Source organism: Triturus cristatus, chromosome 2_2 (genome assembly GCF_964204655.1).
Source record: "Triturus cristatus chromosome 2_2, aTriCri1.1, whole genome shotgun sequence".
Lineage (NCBI taxonomy): Eukaryota > Metazoa > Chordata > Amphibia > Caudata > Salamandridae > Triturus > Triturus cristatus.
This window is the reverse complement of record NC_140582.1, coordinates 1,232,660,029-1,232,680,118: the sequence shown is the minus strand read 5'-3', so window position 1 is coordinate 1,232,680,118 and position 20,090 is coordinate 1,232,660,029.

Genomic DNA, 20,090 nt, shown 5'->3' with positions numbered 1-20,090 from the left:
ACACCATTTGACACCTATGCACCCGGCTTCCCTGGGTGAGGTAACACGAGTACTCCGGTGCTCCTGTGGGTGTTGGCCCCAGAACCATCTAAGTCCAAAAGGGTTTGTTCCTAGTCCACTCCTAAGTGTCCTTGAACTTTAAAATTCTAACTGCAACTTTCCCCATAGAAGCTAACGGATTCTATTGGGAAAAATCCGGAGAAGTAGACTGGGCTATCGACCAGAGGGGCCAAGAAAGTACGGGGCCTGGGGTCCTAGTCACGGTCGCACCAGTGAAGCACTGGAGGGGTTCTTGACATGTGGCCCTCACGAGAACTAGATGGCAGGGGGCTTTATCACTTACTGAGGCGCGGGGCGGGGAGCTGTGAAGGGCGTGGGCGTCCTTGCCTCCCACCGAAGTTAGCAGCAGGTGCTGGCTGGCCACTGACTCCCGTAAGAATCCCTCGGCTGTCTGATTAATAGCCTCTGAGTGAGTTCTGTCAGGACATTGGGGAGGAGGCTGGCTTGTGGAGAGCCAAACCAGCCAACTGATATGGCCAATAGCGAGAACCTGACCGTGACTAAGCCGAAGGGCGCCCCTGCAGTAGTGCAATCTAATAAATTGGACAAATACAAAATCGCACACCAACTGCCGTCTGAAGAAGGGGCAACAGGCGACAAAGAGTTGGTGGCGGAGCCCTCCCTTGGGGCAATTATGTCGGCTATTCAATCCCTGGGTACGACCCTGGAGACGAAGATCGACAAGGTCATGATTAAAATTAACTTGATGAGAGCAGATATGCAAAAGACCTCAGAGAGAGTCACCACGGCGGAAACAAACATAGGGGAGCTACAATCTACAATGCGAAAAATTGGAGGAACGCATACAAAAATTGATGCACCAGCATAATCTGATGGCCCTGAAGCTGGAAGACCAAGAAGGGTGGGCCCGCCGCAATTACATCAGGGTGGTGTGGGTCCCGAAGGGGGCGGAGGGCTCGAGCATGGATCTATTTATTGAGGACATTATCCTGAACCATCTGGAGCTTAAGTAGTTATCAAACTGATTCACGGTTGAAAGAGCTCACAGGGTGCCGATCCCCATGCCAAAGCCAGGGGTACCCCTTGCATGATTATAGTCCGGATCCTAAATTTTAGAGACTGAGACGCTATCTTGCAAGCTGCCAGGGTACACAGAGACCTCCCCTTTGAGAACTCAATCATATGCTTCTTCCCGGACATTTCACTCTGAAGGTACAAGAGAGGCGCACATTTAATGGAATGAAGAAGGACTAAAATATATGATGCTCTTTTCAGCCAAGCTTAAGGTTCTTGACAATGATAAATCCCTGTTCTTTTCCACGCCTGCGGAGGTTCAACAATGGTTAGAGGGGGGCGTCCCCGACCCCAAAGTCGCCGTAGAGAAGTGGACTGGCACGGGAGTAGATACCGCAACCTCGAGTCCCCGACTCGGCGTGCAGAGGATGAAAGGTCAGAGCCACAATGCAGACGCTTCCACTCAGAGAGCCCTATGGGCAGAGAGATGGACCCTGGGAAATGATGGACACGGTTGTTCTTATGAGGCTGGTCATCCAGCCCGCGACGGACTTCAGGTACAGACTGAAATCTACTGAAGGGGGGATGTGACCAGATGCATGAGACAATCAAGCTTGGGCCACTGTTAAATGGGCCACAGATTTGAGTGCTCCAGCTGTGTCATATGATGTGGGCTGGGGATGTGAGACCGGAGGGAGGCGTTTCTGAGTGGTGGTTCCAGTCAGCTCTACACCAGTTACAGGTTTTTTGGGCGACAGGTGCTCTGCTATTGAGGATGTGGGTGTGTTGTATTCATTATGTTTACTGTTTGATCGTTTATGCTTCAGGTCATGTGCTCCAACAAGTGTGGCTTGAGGTTTGCGATTATGGGTCGGGTATTGCTGCGCATAACGGGAGGGTCCTGGGTGCTGGTTGGGGGTGGATGGGAGGGTGGAGCATCATATGATGGTTAAATGGCTGCACGACACAGTAGAAAGTTGACGACTCTCTCTTGGAATGTGAATGGTCTGGGGGACAAAATTAAATGCACTATGGTACTACAGTACCTCCATAGACACTCACCAAATGTTGTGCTCCTACAAGAGACACACCTTAAAGGCAAAACCTACTTAGCTCCAAATCGTTATTGATAAACGCTCCGGGCACATGCCGGTTTTACGTCGGGATCCAGGGACACCGCCATACTCAATAAAAATACGATTCCTCTGGTAGTACAGCGCATATGGTGTGACCACATGGGTCGATATACGGCTCTGTCAGGAACCTGGGAGGGTCATCCTGTTAATTTTTGCTCTGTGTATATTCCCCCGTGACTGCACGAGCTTACAATCCCAGACCTTAGAAAACTAATATTGGAACTCCCACAGGGAACCTTAAGTTTAGGGAGTGACATGAATAACACGATGGCTCCGGACATAGATAGGGAAGTACTCCCTCCCACAGCACATGAACCCCATCCACTGTACACATTTGCTAGGGCATTGGGACTGGTTGACCTGTGGGCGTGCCACAACCCTAGGTCGAGACACTATACTCACATATCAGCAGCTCATGGAAGTGGTGCACGACTGAATTATATTTTTACACACACTACCTCGGCGGGCCTCTTCTGGGGAGGGTGCCAGAAGGCATGAGGTATATCAGACCACTCATCGGTGGAAGTGCAGATGCTGTGGCCGGCTCGGGACGGGTCTCTACAGCCGAGACTGGACTCTTTCTTGTTCCGTGACCAGGAATTCCAAGACCGCTTTGAGGAGCACACTATTCAGTATTTCGCCAACAATGTTGGTTCGGTACGATCTACCCGCACTCTCTGGGAAGCATATAAGTTGGTGGCCAGGGGTCTTGTACAGGCGGCAAGCGGGGCACAACGTAAGGAAAAGCGCACACAATGCGAAGATCTCGAGCAAGATATATTAAATCTGGAACAAACATTGAGCACCGACCATAAAGGGGTCGCCGGACTCACACATAATCTAAACCTTAGGCAAAAAAACTCTTCGGAATATAGAAGAAAACACTGCTCGGGCACACGCGATTGCCACACAAAGAAGGGTCTATGATGTGGGTGACAAGGCTAACAAACTGATTGCCTGGTGGGAAAAGAGGGACTGGGTCTCTGAGATTAGGACCGCCGAGGGAGTACAGGGCGGCACAGGCGTGGAACTGATGGAAGGCTTTGCCAGATATTACGGGAATATTTATAAATCGCAGTCCACACGGGGGGACACAGATTGTGCTGAGCTCCTAAGGGACGTGTCCCTGCCGACGCTCGGCACGGAGGATAGAGAGGCGTTGGACTCTGACCTTCAAGTAGAGCAAGTTGAAAATGCCATGCAGGATAACAATCAGGGAAAGCGGCGGGACCGAACAGGCTTCCCACAGAGATGTTTAAATGTGTGGCAGGTAAGCTTGCCCCGTACTTGTTCAATATGTTCCTAGAGGCAATCAAAGAGGGTCACCTCCCTGAGGACACAAGATTGGCAACCATAGTGGTCCTCCTCAAGAAGGGCAAACCTCATGACCTCTGTAGCTCCTTCAGACCTATTTCTCTTCTGAATTTTGAGGCCAAAGTTCTGGCCAAGATCATTTCAAATCAGTTGGGCCCTGTCATACAATCCCTGATCCCTCTAGATCAATCTGGCTTCATGCCGCACAGGAGCACTAGGCTCAACTTGAGACGCCTCTATGGAGGCATGCATATGACCCAAACACAGCCAGACGTATCGGCTGCCCTCCTTTCACTGGATGCGAGGATGGCATTCAACAGTATCGAATGAACCTATCTTTTCGCTGTCCTGGAGAAGGTAGGCATTGGCACAAATCTGCAGCAGTGGATTTGGCTACTATATACTGCGCGGCTGGTGCGTGTTAGGGTCCCTGGGGCGATATCCAGAGCCTTCGCGCTCCACAGAGGCACACGTCAGGGGTGCCCATTGTCACCGATGTTATTCGCATTAGAATTAGAACCGCTGGCGGCCTGGATAAGAGGAGACTTATTGGTAAAGGGCATTGACGTAGGGGGAGGCTGGGAAGAACGCATATCCCTGTATGTAATGTAATGTACACTCATAAAGCGCACTGCAACCCATCATGCATCCTGGCGCTAAAGAGACGGAAAAGACACCTATAACAGAGACATGTAGTCATTAAAGTCTGGAAAAGAGGCAGGTTTTTATTTTTTTTCGAAACGGCAAAAGATCTTTCATCTGCCGCAGCTCCGTGGGCAGCTTATTCCAGAGTCTTGCAGCAGCAACCCTGAAAGCTTCCCCCCCCAATTTAGCTCTTCTAGCCAAAGGTACTTCCACCCAATTAGCTGAGGAGGACCAGAGGCAACGGGTGGGAACATACAATCTAAATTTGTTCTGTAGTGGTATAGGCCCCAGACCTTGCAGTGCCTAAAACACGACACAGAGGGATTTGAAGTGAATCCTCTGCAAAATAGGGAGCCAATGCAGCTCCACGAGGGCCTGAGAGGATGATTGGCGAGGGCGTGACAAAGCCAACTTGGCTGCCATATTCTGGATTCTCTGCAGTCTCCCAATTAGGTACTTAGGAGACTCCAGCAACAAAGAGTTGCAGTAATCCAGCCTGCTCATGATCACACGCCTTACTACCAGAGAGCGTGTATGTGCAGGGAGCAGTGGGAGGATTTTCTTCAAAGTCCTGATAAGGGAGAAGCAGCTCCCAACAGTTTTATTAACTTGAGTTTCCAAGGTCAACTTCTCGTTAAAACAAATTCCCAGATTGCGGACCGACTTGGAAGGTACCAATGGAGGATCGGCAGGAATAGGCCAAAAGTCGGCTGGGAGGGGGTAGGGCACTCTCCCACCCTCAATGCAGAGGATCTCTGTTTTATCTGCATTAAATTGCAGAGAGTTATTTCTCAACCAGTGGACCACATTCTGCATACAGACATGGAAGTTCTCCAGTGTGGATGACTGTTCTCCCTCCAGAGATAGAATCAGCTGCGTATCATCCGCGTAGTTTACCAGGCCTATGCCGTAAGATTTAATGACATCCAGCAGGGGACGCATATAGACGTTAAGTAAAAGAGGACTAATTGCAGAGCCCTGCGGCACACCACGGTGGATCTTGGTAAACTTAGACAGGAACGGAGGAAGAGCCACCGCCTGACATCTGTCAGACAAATAGGATTGAAGCCATTTCTGTGCCTGGCCAACTACCCCCACTCCTTCCAGCCGTTCCAAGAGAACCTTGTGATTGAATGTGTCGAAAGCGGCAGACAGGTCTAACAGGATCAAGATGGCATGTTGACCTTTGTCTGCATGCAGACGAAGATCGTCCAACACAGTCAACAGGGCAGTCTCTGTCCCATGTCCTGGGCAGAAGCCGAATTGTACATCACCCAGTATATCGTTTGCCTCCAGAAACTGGGAGAGTGCCCTGCTCACTGGGCGCTCAATGATCTTCACTGGGTACGGGAGGGGTGAGATAGGCCTGTGGTACTTAAGACAGGCAGGGTCAAGCGAAGGTTTTTTTAATAAGGGGGAGACAACCGCTCGCTTCCAACAGGAGGGGACCACCCCACTACACAAGTATTGATTACATAGCTGCCTTAACAAGGGAAACAGTTCGGAGCCTAAAGCTTTCCAAACCCTATGGAGAAGAGGGTCCAATGATGAACTAGAGTAAACCCCGAGAGCTGTTTCATCAAAAACCTCCACAGAGGAAATGTCAAAGTGATCTAGAAGAGGCTTCTGAGCCGAGGCCTTCCTCATCTCCCTCCAGTCCACCTGCCTATCCTGTGAGGGGCCAATGACCCAACAGCCGTGCTACCCCCCTCTAGCCCTTCAATAATTTTGCAGATCTTGTTGTCAAAAAAGGCCGCCAAGCTATCGCAGAGTTCTTGCGTAGGGAGAACCTTATTTTTAATGCAAGCGGGGCTAGCAATATCATTCAATATTTTAAAAACGCTCTTAGAGCTACTAGGGGCCCTCAGGATTACGTCTGCAAAATGCTCAGCTTTAGTATAGACAATACTTTTCTTACAGCTAAGGATTTTCTCTTTCCAGATTGCTTTATCTGTATCAGAATACCCCTTCCTCCACCTCCGTTCTGCTTGTCTACAGCCAAGTTTTAACTTTTGTAAATCAGCATTATACCAGGGCGCAGAGGGTTTGCCAACTCTTTTGACCATCTTTCGAGGGCAAGCTGGTCAAGTTGGTCATTAATTTGAGAGCAGAAGGTGGCATAGTTGTCCTCCACTTGTTTCCTTCGTAGCAGGGTCATTCTGCTTGATATTAAACACATCAAATTTAATCATTTGGTGATCAGACCAGCCAACTGGTGGAACATCCACCACTTCCAGTGAGTTTTCCCTAGCAAAGACCAGGTCCGGAATATGTCCCCCAGTATGTGTAGGCTCTACCACCCATTGTGGAAGGAGTAGGTCCATACACGATTGTAGAAGATTATTGTATCCTGGGCCCATACTCCCGTTGGCCCATAGGTTAAATTCCCCTAATATGAGGAGTCTGGCATGTGAGAGAGCCATATTACTAAACACATCAATCAGGTTTTTCAGTTGATGGAGGCTGGCCACCCCAGGGGGCCTGTAGCAAATAATACCCGTCAGCACCTGGTGCCCATGGTCTTTAAGAGCGAAGCCCAAGAGCCCGATCCCTTCGACCATGTCGATATCCACAGGACAGAAGTTCCATGCCTCCTTAAATAAAATCCCAACCCCTCCACCTCTACCGCTAGGACGTGGCTTGTGAAAGGCTTTATAGCCCTGAGGACACGCCAAACCCAGCTCCAAGTCAGGATGAGTCCAGGTCTCAGTCACCACCAAGGCATCTAGGTCATGAGACTCTTGCAGCAACTCTGTCTCCGGATGATGTTTACAAAGGGACCGAACGTTAAGCAGACCACATCTTAAGGAGTTCCTTCTAGTAAGGTTGGCTACAGTCCCTGCCGAAGCCACTGGTTGAGCTTCCCCCCCAACACCACCCTGCTCACCTATTGCCCATAGAAAAGTACTAGAGTACCTAAGAATTGGGGCAGCAGGTGGATCTTTCCCAAAATCAGCAGAGCAGCTGGCGCTGTGCGCGTTCGTCGTGCGGACGGGTGCAGATGGGCTTGCCTTTGGCGTGCTTTCGGCGCGCTGCCAGCGCACCCGCTGCACATCAACGCCATTACTAAATTTATAGCTGTTTGGCGGGAGCTCGGGGGAAGACTAGTCCGTCACTTCTCAAGATGGCTGCCACAGAGTATGCCACCGGAAGTGAGGAAAAAGAAGAACTCTATTGCATCAAGGCTCCCTCCAGTCAATCAGCACAGGCTGCGGTGGAACGGGGAGGAAATGCGGTGAAAATAAGTCATTTCCTTTACACAATGTACTTAAAAGCAGTCAAGGCAGTCAATTACACATAGAAACACTATGAAAAAAGTACGCCGCAAATAAGCTTTAAAAGTAAGTGAGTGTTTTTACAATATGAACCAGCACAACGTTAAAATTGAAAATTAGCACACGTAGCGTACGCGCATAAAGACAGCCAGCGATGTCAGTGTCAGTTAGCAGCTTTTCCGGACGATATCCTTATTTATGCTCATAGACCCCGACAAACATTCCACTGGCTCATTCACATAATTCAATCCTTTGGTTCCTATTCTGGATACTGCATCAACTGGGACAAATCCCTAGTATTCACTCTGGCGGGTGATCCTCCTGCATTAACGTCGGTGTGCTCAGACATGGTGCAGAAGGATGAGTTTAAGTACCTGGATATTTGGGTGACAAAGTCTGTTGAGGAGTTTACTCAATTAAATCTGCTGGTGCAACTTAGCAGGTTACGGGACGATGCGGCTCACTGGAGGGGGCTCCCAGTCTCCCTTATGGGCAGGGCGGTCCTCTTTAAAATGATGGCCCTCCCACGCCTACTCTACGCGGTCCAAAATACCCTATATCGGATACACGAGTCTTTATTCCGTGCGATCGAATCCGAACAGCGCAAGCTATTATAGGGGGGAGGCAGTCCTAGAATTGCGCTTAAGAAGCTCCAGTATGGAATGTACGAGGGGTGTCTGGCAGTGCCGGATATTAGGAAAAAATATTGGGCCTCTCAGCTCATTAACATTAATGGATGGGCCTTTTCTCCGCTTGAGGAACCAGCATACAGGGTGGATCGATTGGCGTTGACTAACCGCAGTTATCTAGCGGAACTCTACCGGGTGGGACGGGGCAAGGCACATCTCCCGACGCATACAAGGACGGGTCTTGATATCTGGCATAAGGCTACTAAAGTGACCGGCTGGGAGAATAAACTCACGGAACAGACACCTCTGTGGGAGGGCATAAGGCTACTAAAATGACCGGCTGGGAGAATAAACTCACGGATCAGACACCTCTGTGGGAGGGCATAAGGCTACTAAAATGACCGGCTGGGAGAATAAACTCACGGAACAGACACCTCTGTGGGAGGGCATAAGGCTACTAAAGTGACCGGCTGGGAGAATAAACTCACGGATCAGACACCTCTGTGGGAGGGCAAAATGCTACTAAAGTGACCGGCTGGGAGAATAAACTCACGGATCAGACACCTCTGTGGGAGGGCATAAGGCTACTAAAGTGACCGGCTGGGAGAATAAACTCACGGAACAGACACCTCTGTGGGAGGGCATAAGGCTACTAAAGTGACCGGCTGGGAGAATAAACTCACGGAACAGACACCTCTGTGGGAGGGCATAAGGCTACTAAAATGACCGGCTGGGAGAATAAACTCACGGAACAGACACCTCTGTGGGAGGGCATAATGCTACTAAAGTGACCGGCTGGGAGAATAAACTCACGGATCAGACACCTCTGTGGGAGGGCATAAGGCTACTAAAGTGACCGGCTGGGAGAATAAACTCACGGAACAGACACCTCTGTGGGAGGGCATAAGGCTACTAAAGTGACCGGCTGGGAGAATAAACTCACGGATCAGACACCTCTGTGGGAGGGCATAAGGCTACTAAAGTGACCGGCTGGGAGAATAAACTCACGGTACAGACACCTCTGTGGGAGGGAGAATTTCTTAAACAGCTGCAGGGTTTCTGGAAAGGGAGCCTCATTGGGATTGACTTCCTTGGGGATGTCTGGACGGGAGGCAGAATGCTTACATGTGATAACCTACGGGAGGAATTCCAAATGGGGGAGGTGAGCTTTTCAGATACCGACAATTGCATCTTGCGCTTCACTGTCATGTGGAAGGAGGGACGGCGATACCAGAGTATTCACCTTTGGAGGACAGACTCCTTCTGGACCCCATGATCGATAAAGCAGTGTCCCCTACTTACTGGAAACTCGTTAACAACTCCCCAGACTGCATGGGTTCCCTGAGGGAGGCCTGGGAATCTGAGGGGAGACTTCTGGAGGACGATGATTGGGCAGAGGCCATACAGAGTCCCAGAGATATAGCCATTAGAGCGTGCTTTAGGCTTGCCCAACTTCGCATTCTGCACAGATCGTACGCCTCGCGAATGGTACAGATTCATATACGGGGTTGTGTATCCGAGCTTTGTGCGAGGAGATGTGGTGAGAAAAGGGTCCTTCTTTCATACTCTATGGTCCTGTCCCACGATTCAGAGGTACTGGAGGGGTTTAACCCATATATTGGAGGCAGTGGTGGGAGAGAAGGTCCCACTGGACTCTAGATGGCACATCCTGGGCGTTACAGGAGAGATCACATGGCCGCAATGGGCCAAGACCTGGCTAGCCTTAGCGGGGGGAGGGGGGGGTTGCCAAGAGAAATATTGCCTGGGCATGGGGGGCAGCAGAACCCCTGACATTGGAAGCACGGAAGTGTGATATGAACTGGTGCCACAGGGTGGACCAAGTGGTCTATCAAAGTCAGGGATACCCCCGCAAATGGGAGAAAATATGGAGGCCTGGCGCAGTATAGAGACCCGAGCACAGGGTCTTGAGATGTGTCTCGCATGTTTTCCTATGAGAGGTGGGCAGAGGGATTCGTCCACTATAGTAGTGATGTATGCAGCATGTCTCTTAGTTCGATATCTTGGGGGCCACGGGCAGATATGCTTATGTTCTAACCCGCAGCTGTATGTATATGTATGCTGTGTCTCTGAAGCTAGTTCTGTGTTTGAGAAAAATAAAAGACTATCTTTTTGCTCTGTTTGAGCAAAGGATCTAGTCCGTTGTCTGTTTCCAGGTGTGGAGCATCCCCCCCATACCAGGAGCCCTTAAAGCATCGGTCGTCAAACTGGGGGGGTAGGGCTCCCCTAGGAGGCCACAAGTGATCCTGGGAGGGGGCAGGTTCTGGCCAAAAGAACCATTCTGCCGATATCAGTGCATTGTTTTCAGTGGAAGGAGATGAGCGCCAGTAAGCCGCTCCGTGGGGCCATCTCTAACATCTTCTGTCATTTCAATGCTTGCTGGAAGAAGGTGTCAGAAGGGGAGGGGCTCCAATACCCTTCAAAGCCCCCACCCCCATTTCGAGTAATCAGACTGTGGATACGTTTGCACATTAGGAAGGCCTGTTTGACCAGAATAGGATGTTTGGTAATCATGTGTTTGGTTGCATTTTTAAAATGCTTACCGAACTTAACTGCAATGTTGAATAAGTCTAGACATATTTAAACATTGGCAATTTATTAGAATAATTGTGAAAATTTTGAGAAGGGCCCTGGTGATTTATTTATTTTCCATGGCAGGGGTAGGGCGTGTGATATTAAAAAGTTTGAAGTCCTCTGCCTTAAAGGCATAGGTGTCATTTAGGGGTTAACAGGGGTCGGTGCTGTGACCCCCTGGCATGCCCCTGGCGACCCCTGGCATTACGTTTGAGACCCCTAGACATCGGTGGGAGCTTCACGCCTCGTTTTTGTCATTTTTTTAAAATTATACTAATAGTGAAAAATATATTACATTATTCATAATTAGTTTAATAAAAAATGGATTACAAACAGCTGTAATAGGACTTTCCATGTCATCTGAGGTAAGTAAAAAAAAATGATTTTAAATGTATGTGTGTTGTGTGCGCGCTTGCAGTTTTGAGTGAGTGTATGTGTGAGTGTGTGTCTGTATGTGTGAATGCATGTGTATGTGTGAGTTAAAGTGAAGGTCAAGGGGCATGCGAAGTCACTTCCGCTGCCCCTGGAATGTTGGTGAATTGCCCTCCTTGCTTAAAGGGATATTCCCAGACAGACACTATGGGGATAGTGCACCCTCAGGCACTGCTCACTCGCTTCCAGACACGAGGCGGTAAACGATAAACCGCCCAGAGCAGGCAGACAGACAGACAGACAGACACCTGGCAGAGCAGGGGCAGTTTTGTGAAAGGGCTGCTTGAAGCTTGAGAGTAGCTTCTTCCATAATGTATCAAACCGTGTGCTCTTACCCACTTCGAGTATCCCCCACCCCCGCTGCAGAACCCTCCTTCGCTCCCCATAAACATTACAAAAGAAGGGGGGATAGCTGAGTCAGCAAGACAGACACGAGCCCAGATGTGGCCAAGTGGCGAGCTCTTGAACCCAATGGCACTTTCCAATCCCGGCTTCATTTTACCAAACCATGTCATCCTGGATAAATCGCTTCCTCACCCCTGGGTGCATCAGCTGCATTGTCTACAAACACTAGAGGAGAGGTGCTTAGAAACTGGGAAGAGCCAGTCCACAGCGCTATGTGAAAAGTCTGCTGTTTCCATTTGCTGTCCAAGAGCACACTGGGAAAGCGCGAGAGTTAGCAAAGCGTGCCATTAGGGCTCGGCCCCCGGGATCCACGCCACGCCCAACCAGCACGGCCGGGGTAGCCCCATTGGCGACCGCCCAGAGGAGTAGGAAGTGCTTCCGGGGCACAGCCCCGTAACCTATTTCCGGCCTGGGGCTCGGCGCGGGAAAGAGGGAAGAGCAATGGCCTATTTAGGCCTCTGAGCCACAAGGATGGCCCCTTTTTAGGTCTCGCCTTGCTATCGCGTAAGCGATCGCAAAGCGAGACTATAGAAAACGGGTTAAAAAAGTGCTCCCATAAAGCGAATTGCATGGCTAGCACGCGCACAATCACGCGTATCGTGCAGCCATGCAATTCGCTTTTTAGGAGCACTTCAAAGGGTCCGCTCCCCTGCCCCGAAGCTCGCGCGCGCCACGCTCCGCCGGGCTTGTTTTGTTTCCTTCCCTTCTTACCTTCCAGCACCACTTTCTGTTTTACTCTTTTCTTCTAACTCCCCCTGCTTCTAGCTTTTTCTCCTGTTGCACGACTTAATTTTCTTATTCTTTATTCTCCATAATTTCTCTCTCTCTCGCCGCCTCCCACTGTCTACAAAGAGTCATCTCAGGAAATCATATATTTGTCTTTTTGATGGATGTTTTAGCTAATCAAAACTAATCCGAGCCACTGCAAACAGTGACTTGAAACAGTGGGCTGATGTGCCTGGCGCGCTGTATTTACAGTGAAGTTGGCTGGCGGAAAGTGACGTGCCTATCATGGCACTACTTGGCAACAATGTGTAATTTGCTTTAGTCTCCTCAGTACCATGGTGCGTCGTTATATTGTTACCCTCCGTGGAATCTAAGAGTTCACTTATAACTTGGGCTTTTGGGTACAGGAGCTACGATCTGCGAGGCCCTATAGCGTAGTGTCCTTCGTGTATACAAGTCCACCCTTACCCCCTCACAATCTCAATGCACCCCTAGCTCCTCACCCTCACGTGAGGACACGCAGTGCAGCTCCTCTTAATGTTAACACGGAGCTTGCGGAAAGATCGTCTGACTAGAAGAAGCAAAGTAAAGTCCGCAATTTAGCATGTCGCAAACATTACAAAGGATCAAAAGAACCAGCCTAAGAGAGACTCAGTCGAATCTAGCCGATATAAATTAACAGAACAGGAAACCCAGCATTAAGCATGGACTGCGCCACATCTCAGACTCGTGTATATAAAGTATCTTCAAACTATCCCATGTAAGGCAGTAAGGTAATGCCTGGGAATCAAAGCATGACCTGCAGCACGTCCTGCTATTGCAGTAGTTGGACTGAGCTCAGCTCCAACGAATACCTCAATCTTGACTAGCCGCGCTCGTTGGTGCACTCGGACGGCACTCATTGGTGCATTAGGATACCACTCAGCTCAGCTCGTGCACCTCAATGGTGACGTGCGGCATGCCCGCCCCGCACACCTTTACCAGAGCGCTTCCAATCCACTCTATAGCAAGTATGACCTCGTTCTTAGGCCAAGAACAGCTCTACCAATTATAATCAAATTTAAACTACTGCACCACTTTCATACGTTTGTGCCAGCTCACCTCAGCCTCTGCTATCCCAGAACTGTCACCCACCCCCCCAAAAAAAAAGAACAGCTCCCTAACTTTAATTATGAGGGCCATCCCTTCCGGTACGGTATCCAGACACAAGAGACTGAACATACTGCTCAGCAAAAGCACCTCACTCCTGACAGGGAGCAGCCCTGCCAGTTGTTTTTTTTATTACTTTTTTTCAATAAATAATTACACATTTGTAGGCACAGAAAACTGCCTCGCAGCGCCTTTCGTCATCGTTGTATCAGCCAGCCGGTGTATGAAGCCATAGAACTCAGCTAGAGCACCTCAGTTCAAACAGCGACGCCTCCTATTGATTCTCCCTAGGAGCGGCAGACTGGATGTTCAGCACTCCATGCTATTCCAACAGTGGAACTCCTGCGCCTCCCGAGTCATCCCACCACTGCCTGCAGTTCCTAGGGCTATGCCATCGCCGGGAACCAAGAACCGGGCTCAATTAATGCCTCTCCTCGTGACCTACAGCTCTCCGTCGTGCTTCTGCGAGGAGTGCCCATGTAAACACTCCCTGCTCGTGGGCGTAGAAACCGCGGGGGCCGGGGTATGTAATCACCCGTCCACCAGATTTTGGAGTGGGGGGGGTTCAGGGGCAATTCCCACCTCCAGATTTTTAAGTGACAACTGAAGAATATACACATCTTCAGTCCCGTGGGTACTGCACGACCTCTTTGTTTTGTTAATTATTTAAATTGTGGTAATTTACTAAAATCGTTCAGTTACATAAGCCAAGGAACCCCGCAGTTAGGGAATGAAGGTAGTATTTTCGGTTAAGGCTACAGCTGGATCGCCTGCTTTGAAATAAGAAGGCTTTTGGGAAAGCTTAACTCCTGATCACAATTCGCTACAACAAGCATTGGTAAAGCTGTGCGACACGTGTTGCAGTGGAAGGACCGTTTCTGGTGCTTATGGGTATGGTCGAGTGTTAAACTGGGAACCAATGAGGTGCAACCTATGCCCAAGAGTAAAAAAACGAGAACAAAGTGAAGCAATACTATCAGAAAATGTGCCGCATTATGCTGCATAATTTGCTTTTTCTTGCTGCATAATTTGCTGCACATAATTTGGTCCTCTTCTGCCGCAAAATTCCAGTACCAGGAACTACGTATCGCTTTCCTTAGGCATTCAGTTTGAGAGCACATTGAAATAATTCAGTAAAGGATCTGTGTTCTAAAAACCCAACTTGTGTGTGTGTGTAACATACAACAATCTTGCTTTAAATTTAATAGGAATATAGGCTATATAAACAGAGAAAGTAAACAGGCATTTTGGGTAATTCGTGGGAAGGTAGTCCGGGCCGGGTGCGCGCACCATTTGGAGGCCTGAAAGCACTCGTTTGCTTTCACTTTCGCGGGCCGCACAGCAGTAAAGATCGGCAGTAAAGATTGCAATCTCTTTGTTCCCAGCATCAGTGAGATGCAAATGAACAAACAGCGTGAGGCCAAAGGTCTTATTTTTTTTAAAACAAATCAGGTCACTGCTACAGTGAAAGGAACACCAAGTATTTACAATGCAATAGGTCTCGCATTTACGCGAGTTTAAGCTATTGGCATTGTAAATGACGATGCCTTTTATTTATGTTTGAAAAACGAAAACACAAATAAAAGGCATTGTTATTTGCAATGTGAATAGCTCAAACTCGCGTAAATGCGAGACCTATTGCATTGTAAATGCTTGTTTTTCCATGCCGGGTCCCAGGAGTGTGTGCTGCTGCTTCTAACTCCCACCCACCCGTCCCGTTATTTAGGATTTGGGGGGTCTGGCGGTAAAGAGGCCACAGAGCATTGACTCACAAGGTTTTAAAGGGAGTCCTCCTTACATACTCCCTAGGCCAGCACTGAGGAGAGGGACGGTAAGCTCTCCACTCGGAGAATGGGGACACCGGCTGGGGAGGCAAGGGCGCCCGGTCACGAATTAGGGCAGAGGGCAGCTGCCCCTGGTTATCCCCTTCTAGCCTCCTTGGCAGCCTGGTGGTAGCGGGGTGGGCCCCAGAAAATGGCGGACAAGGTCCAGAGGGCTGGGGCCTACCTCTCAAGGACGCAGGTGGGTAGCGCCTTGCGTGCTTCTCAATTGGTAGAGCCGAGCCAGAGGGCCCCTCGGTGCTGGGAGCAAGTAATATGTGAATTTCTGAAGATATGATTATGATTTGATTGTAGATATAAAAATTGTCAACATTGATGTATAAAAGTATACGATATGTGTTATTAATCTGCTTTATTTACCCCTTCGCTGCGGCGCGAATTCCGCCGCGGCGCTGGGGGGGTTCGGGGTGAGGGCGGCGCCGCCATGCTCGTGACGGAACCACGCCGTCATGAGTCACGGGCGAGCTGTGCTCATGACGGCGTGGTTCCTTCACGACTCCGCCCACTCACTATTTCCTCCGCACAGGCGGGGAATTAGTGCCGCGTGGGCGGAGCGGCCGCAGCATGACGGAACCACGCCGTCATGAGCACACGCCGTCCGTGGCTCATAACGGCGTGGTTCCGTCATGCGAGTGGAAGGGGTTAATTGTCATGTTTATTTGTGTTATGAAAAATTAAACATGGCTACACTCTAAAGTATTAAGTGGTGTTTGTGGGTAACTAGGGAGCGGGGCGGGGATCATACTAGGGGGTCCGGGTCCTACAAGATCTGGACATGCCCAGACAGTGCGCCGGGAGCTGCGGTTAGAGACTTCGGTGTGAAGACAGCTCGGTTCACCAAGCGTTTTTTGCTCTCTGGATAATTTACTGTTGGGCTTCCTTGTTAATCGATTTACTTGAAGCTTGTATTTCTCTGCTCTAGTTCAGTATTTCATTTTTAAATGATGTATTCGAGCATTCAATACATTTGAAGTAGGATGATGTATTTGAGCATTCAATACATTTGAAGTAGGAAGTTTACAGCCCCTGCATACATTTATCTCCAATAAACATAAGAAGGTTGTCAGAGACCCCCCTTCACAGAGCTTCACAGTATAGCATATATCAGTAAGTCAGCAGGGAAAGAGTGCTTTTCCGCGGGAACTCATCAATTCAATTAAATAATTTAGGCAAATGGGTGAAACACTACTTATAGAGTAAAACACTGCTACCTGGCTGGTGAAACACAACCTGCGGAGTAAAACACTGCTCCCTGGCGGGTGAAACACTACCTGCGGAGTAAAACACTGCTCCCTGGCAGGTGAAACACTACCTGCGGAGTAAAACACTGCTCCCTGGCGGGTGAAACACTACCTGCGGAGTAAAACATTGCTCCCTGGCGGGTGAAACACTACCTGCGGAGTAAAACATTGCTACCTGGCGGGTGAAACACTACCTGTGGAGTAAAACACTGCTACCTGGCGGGTGAAACACTACCTGCGGTGTAAAACACTGCTCCCTGGCGGGTGAAACACTACCTGCGGAGTAAAACACTGCTCCCTGGCGGGTGAAACACAACCTGCGGAGTAAAACACTGCTCCCTGGCGGGTGAAACACTACCTGCGGAGTAAAACACTGCTCCCTGGCGGGTGAAACACTACCTGCGGAGTAAAACACTGCTCCCTGGCGGGTGAAACACTACCTGCGGAGTAAAACATTGCTCCCTGGCGGGTGAAACACTACCTGCGGAGTAAAACATTGCTACCTGGCGGGTGAAACACTACCTGTGGAGTAAAACACTGCTACCTGGCGGGTGAAACACTACCTGCGGTGTAAAACACTGCTACCTGGCGGGTGAAACACTACCTGCGGTGTAAAACACTGCTCCCTGGCGGGTGAAACACTACCTGCGGAGTAAAACACTGCTACCTGGCGGGTGAAACACTACCTGCGGAGTAAAACACTGCTACCTGGCTGGTGAAACACTACTTATAGAATAAAACACTGCTACCTGGCGGGTGAAACACTACCTGCGGAGTAAAACACTGCTACCTGGCGGGTGAAACACTACCTGCGGAGTAAAACACTGCTACCTGGCGGGTGAAACACTACCTGCGGTGTAAAACACTGCTCCTGGCGGGTGAAACACTACCTGCGGAGTAAAACACTGCTCCCTGGCGGGTGAAACACTACCTGCGGAGTAAAACACTGCTACCTGGTGGGTGAAACACTACTTATAAAGTAAAACACTGCTACCTGGCGTGTAAAACACTACCTGCGGAGTAAAACACTGCTACCTAGTGGGTGAAGCACTACTTATAGAGTAAAACACTGCTACCTGGCGGGTGAAACACTACCTGCGGAGTAAAACACTGCTCCCTGGCGGGTGAAACACTACTTATAGAGTAAAACATTGCTACCTGGCGGGTGAAACACTACTTATAGAGTAAAACACTGCTACCTGGTGGGTGAAACACTACCTGTGGAGTAAAAAACTGCTACCTGGTGGGTGAAACACTACTTATAGAGTAAAACACTGCTACCTGGCGGGTGAAACGCTACTTATAGAATAAAACACTGCTACCTGGCGGGTGAAACACTACTTATAGAGTAAAACACGGCTACCTGGCGGGTGAAACGCTACTTATAGAATAAAACACTGCTACCTGGTGGGTGAAACACTACCTGTGGAGTAAAAAACTGCTACCTGGTGGGTGAAACACTACTTATAGAGTAAAACACGGCTACCTGGCGGGTGAAACACTACTTATAGAGTAAAACACTGCTACCTGGCGGGTGAAACACTACTTATAGAATAAAACACTGCTACCTGGCGGGTGAAACACTACTTATAGAGTAAAACACTGCTACCTGGCGGGTGAAACACTACTTATAGAGTAAAACACTGCTACCTGGTGGGTGAAACACTACCTGTGGAGTAAAAAACTGCTACCTGGTGGGTGAAACACTACTTATAGAGTAAAACACTGCTACCTGGCGAGTGAAACACTACTGGTTGAGTAAAGCATGCCTGCTTGAGGGTTAAAACCGTACCTGTCGAGTAAACCACTGCTGTCTGTCAGGTGAAACACTATCAGTCAAGTAAAACACTACTACTCATACTACCAGTTGAGTAAAACACTCAGACTACTGGTTGAGTAAAACACTCCATCCTGGGGGTTAAACACTGATACCTGACAGGTGAAACCACACCTGTCCAGAGAAACGCTGTTTCCTGATGGATGAAACACTTCTACCTGACAAGCAGCAGGGCAGTCCTCTGAGTACAAGGCAGTCCTTTGGTAGTCTTACACAACTCCAGGAGTGTACTGAAGAGTGGTTTTGATGGTCCACTATTTATACCTGATGCTAGCTTTGAAGTGGAAGAAATTTCTGAAGTCTCGCCATCCCGCCCCTCACCCCTCCCCCACTACCAGGACATGTAAAACTCGAAAATACATGTCCAACTTTTTAAATACAATACACCCTGCCCTCACAGACATCAATTCACCAAAATACCAGGCAGCGGAAGTGACATCATACAACCTTTTGACACCTCCATGACATCACAGGAAGTGGAGCCACATGACCTTTAACCCTGATTACATCACAGAAAGTGACACCACCACAATATAATAATACAATAAGAAGTACAAGATAGATAAATAGCAAAACAACGACGAATGCAGACAAAGCCTTGTTTTATCTGCAGCCACGGTATAGGGGTCAGTCATGGTATGCCGGTATGCCGTGGTGCAGCCTTTGCATGCTGGCAACTGTAGGACCTTTTACCACAAGGGTCATGTACATATAAACTGTGCTTAGAGCTGTGGCATAGTCACAAGAAAACTGTTTTCCAAAACAGCCAAGAAATGGATTGTTTAAAGACGAAAAAAGTCTCTAACTTTACTAGGCAAGTTAATGGCACTTATGGTATTGCCCTGCGTGTGACTCACATGCGTCAATAGCTTTCAGAATGAGTTCCACAATATTTCCTACGTTAAAGTAACATTGGACATTGACGCCCCTGGTGTTTGGAACTGGACGTCCTATTAATGAAGGAAGCGACCCGATTAGGGCCACCCGGGTCACTCGCGACCACCTCTCAGCCTTCCAAGAAATGTCGATGACGCAGTGGAGAATACAAACCAAGTTATTTATTAGTAAATTACACTGCAGCGGAGCCCAGTCTGACCAGCCTCTTGAGATGGCTGCCGAGGGACTGACTTCAGAACACTTGGTAAAACATAATATACATTTCCAACACCCACAAGCCACGCCTAGGCTGGAAATTTCCAGCTGGGACCAGTTGCACAAACAGAAAGATAGAGGGATAAGTTTCAATTCTGAGTCTGAGCACACACTCTCTGTGCGCCAAGGTCACTCTGCCTGGCTTCACAGCAGAGTCAGAGGGAGCAGGCTTCCATCTCATGGGAAAGGTATGCAGAAGTACAGAACAATGCATTCATTAGTACAGCGAGGCCCAACCTTGAGAGAGACAGAACATTTAGCACAGCTACTGCTGGCAGAACCAGGGGGCAATTAATTGCAATCATGGCCTAGAATTGGCGGCTAAATATAACATGGCGCACAGATCAGACTTTTCATTTAATTCCGGCATTACACTGTTGAGGGTTGTTTTTGCACCCCATAAGACAGCAGGACCTTCTGTTTAAACCTCTGTGTTTATTTTTGCTGCTGTACATGTTGCTGTATCAGGACCTCTCGTAAATCGCCCCAAGTGGACAATCACCCTTGGAGTCTGTGATGTATTTGTGTTTTACTGAGTCAGATTTTCAAACTGCCATCTCTTCCTAGACTACACCTTAAATGCCCCACCGCGCCATGCGGGATACTCAGCAGTCAGAGTGTGACCATCTTCACTTCTAACTTGTGGCACCACCGGGCGCACACAACACTGCAAATTCTCCT